We start from the raw sequence: 3,767 nt of genomic DNA on the forward strand, positions 1-3,767 counted from the left end.
GAAGAGAGGAGGAAGAGAGAGGAGAAGAAGAGAGAGAGAGGAGAAGAGAGGAGCGGAGAAGAGAGAGAGAAAGAGAAGAGAAGAGAAGAAAGAGAAAGAGAAGAGAAGAGGAAGAGGAGAAGAGAGGAGAAGAAGAGAAGAAGAGAAGAGAAGAGGAGAGAGAGGAGAAGAGAAGAGAAGAGAGGAAAGAGGAGAAGAGAGGAGAGGAGAAGAGAAGAGAAGAGAGGAGAGGAGAGGAGAGGAGAGGAGAGGAGAGGAGAGGAGAGGAGAGGAGAGGAGAGGAGAGAGAGGAGAGGAGCGGAGAGAAGAGGAGGCGGAAGCGAGAGAGAGAGGAGGAGCGGAGCGAGAGAGAGAGGAGGAGCTAAAGTAGATTATAGCTTTATGAACAGAGAGCTAGAGTGAGCTGTGATCAAGTTAGGACAATCCCACAGTGTCAGACACGATGCATATGAATTCATCCATTTAACTGAAACTGGAAAATGATGCCGCATTATCCCCTTTCCTCCTCCTCTTCCTCCTCCTCTTCCTCCTCCTCCCCAACTTCCTATCTGAATATATAACCCACATTGCCTAAAACCCATGTTGGGAAAAATGGTTCATTTGAACATTTGACATTGGATTTCATGTAGAAAGAGAAGAATCTTTCTGATGTCATCCAATTTAGAGGAAATGTTTCTTTGACCATTCAAAATCTATTTAATTTAGAGAAGATATGTTTTTTTTTACTATTCAAAATCTATTTAATTTAGAGAAGAGATCTTTTTTTTGACCACTCAAAATCTATTTAATTGAGAGGACAGATATTTTTGACCAGTCAAGAAACGATCTACTTTCTTTGTGATATGAGATTGAAGATCATTATTGTGATGAAAGACAATCTCATTGGGATTGATTTAAATGACGAGAACAGAAATAACCTGATGGTACATCATGTCCCAAGCAGACTTCTAGGTTCCTATAACACTACCAGAGGGTAGTCAACTATATCAACAGGAGCCATCAGAGAAAAGCAGGTAAATGTCACTGCAAACCAACAGTGAGGAAGTGATTCAAAACAGTAACACAGTGAATCACAGGCTGCAAATATAACACTATAATCAATGAGGCTCTATTACTGTGAAGGCAGCCTACACCGACTACAGTAATTGGGCGATGCAGAAACACCAGTATGGATTTACACACGATCTATTGCCATATAAATAAGAGACAATGTGATAACTTTTGTGAAAATAGAAAATCATTCCCGCAGCCTCTTTTTTTTTTTACCTTGAGGTAGTCGTTTTCAGAACGAAGATCTTCAATTTCCCGTATCAAATCCTCCTCGACTATCTCCGTGCTGCATTCCAGCTGTATAAATTGTRCGCTAGTTGATGATTTCTCCTGTTTCCTCCCATCTCCTCCGTGGCGGTGGGCACCTGCTCCTGGAGCCTGAGACATGCCGCTTTTCCCCRCTGCTGCCACTACCGCACCCTCAGCGCTACCCTCCGCGGTGCGCAATGCAACCCCACCACTACAAGCAGTATCCCCTGCCGCGTCTGTTGCTGATGCTCCTGCCTGCAGAGGATAATCCGCTCCCACATGATCCCTGTCGCTGGCCCCAGAGCCACCCGACTCCCCATCGCTGCTGGTGGCCGCGGTCAGGCGTTGTTCGTCGGATAAGGGCTCAGAGGGACAGTCGGAGAGATCGGARTTGCTGTCCGTCTGACTGACTCTGCCGACGGGGATAGCACCGGTTGGGACGCGGATTGGGGGGCGGTGGCTGAGGGGGCGGTGGTGAGACGCGGTCAGAGTGGCTATTTTACTCTTCTTCGTTTTGAGGGCGAGGTGTGGACTGCTGTCCGATGTCGGTTTGCTGGCGGTGGTCGTTTTATGCTCCGGGGCTGCATATTGGATTACCTTAACCGTCTTTTTCGTGCCTGTGGAGGACTTGGTGCTGTGACTTTTCACCGCGGCTGATTTGTTATTCTTCGCTCCGGTCGGGGTGCGCCTGGTGATGCGGCTTTGATTGGATGCCACAGGCACAGGAGAAGAGTGCTGATGCTTGGTCAGTTTGGGGGATTTTGGTACGGTAACTGTTGGTTTGGGCGAGGAGCGGAAGGAGTGGACATCCTTCAGGAACGGCCTGGCCGGAGACGGTGCTCGGTTTAACCGTTTCTTCTCCAACTGTTGGTTTGACGGTTTGGTTGATTCGCTGGTTCCAGAGACATTGGAGCTCTCCATGTTACAACTCCCAGACGACACCGGTGGAGGGGGGGAGGAGGAAGAGGGTGAGGGAAGAATAAATGTTCAGTCCACAACACACAGAAATAATACCCTTGACAGACGACAGCAGAAACACGGTCCTGTCTCCCCGTGGTTCTTCTCATCACTCCCGGTTGGCGATGCTCACCCGGGACGGTCCTTTATTCCGGTTTTATTGCATTCCTTTGGATAGATAGATTAGTTCTACATTCACCAGGTTGTCATTGTACTCCTCTCTGTGATAGTAGCCAGGTGGCTCTCCGCTTTTTCTCCTTGAATGAAGGAATCGCGGCAATACATCGGGATTATTGTACAAACCGATGCGAAACCGATGGGATCTGCGGTGTCGCTGGTTGTAGTGTTAATTATTAATCCCGCCGTTGTTTAATTCCCTGATATGATTCCTTCATTCCTCCATCTCGTCCTCTCTCTCTCTCTGGGCCCCGGTCTGTCCGTGTGTCAGTGACTCCCCAGTTCTTCGCCCCTTCTCACTCCTTCCGTCCATCTGACAGGGAAAATCTGCATTCACTGCCGTCTGGAGCCTGACGCCGGCCGTGCGGTGGTTCCTACCAGGGCGCATGCGCGTTACTTCTCACAAATGCCGAAAACACCCCTCGTTTAAAAAACTAAAAAATGGCACCCAGGTCAGACGTGCCTTCGTGCGCATGTCCCATTATCACACACTCAGTCACGCACGGGAGACGAGCACGAACACAATTTAAGATGACGGATATCAAGACTTGAATCACTCATCCACTACCTCTCCATACCCTGTTCAATTGTATTACAAAGATACTTATATTGTCCTACTACAACTTTTGAGAAATGAGCAAGTGGTTGTTGTATAAAAGGGGAAAATACTCAAGAGATGTTGCTGAAACAGGTGCTGTGGGTTTTTATAATGGTTTCTACATAACCTAAATGCTGACGTCAACAAACTGAGTTTGAAATAGTAAACGGGAGGCAGAAAAAAAAAACATTTCATTCACATAAATCCTTCACTTTCAAAGAAGAAAATACATTTTAGTCGTGTTGATATTCACTATCAAACAGCACTGTCAGGTGGTCTACTGTCATCCTCACTCAGTAGTTTTGGTAATAAAATGTTTAAACTCCTAATAGCCCTTAGCCATGATATATTGGCCATATACCACCCCCCTCAGGTCTTTTTGCTTAAATCTCTAGTAACCGAAAGGTTGCAAGATTGAATCCCTGAGCTGACAAGGTAAAAATCTGTCGTTCTGCCCCTGAACAAGGCAGTTAACCCACTGTTCCCTAGTAGGCCGTCATTGTAAATAAGAATTTGTTCTTAACTGACTTGCCTAGTTAAATAAAGGTCAAATAAAATATTTCAACATAAAGGAGAGCAAAACCAATGGAAGGTGGTCTAACAGTGAAACATCAGCATGCATCAACACATTGAACAACAGAGCAGTTTGGGTAATAAATATATATCTTTATTCGCACTTCATTAGTTAAAGAATGCAACAACAAAAAAGTTATCAATAATAAAAAAAAACACTTCA

The sequence above is a fragment of the Salvelinus sp. IW2-2015 genome, unplaced genomic scaffold (genome assembly GCF_002910315.2).
Source record: "Salvelinus sp. IW2-2015 unplaced genomic scaffold, ASM291031v2 Un_scaffold2816, whole genome shotgun sequence".
NCBI lineage: Eukaryota > Metazoa > Chordata > Actinopteri > Salmoniformes > Salmonidae > Salvelinus > Salvelinus sp. IW2-2015.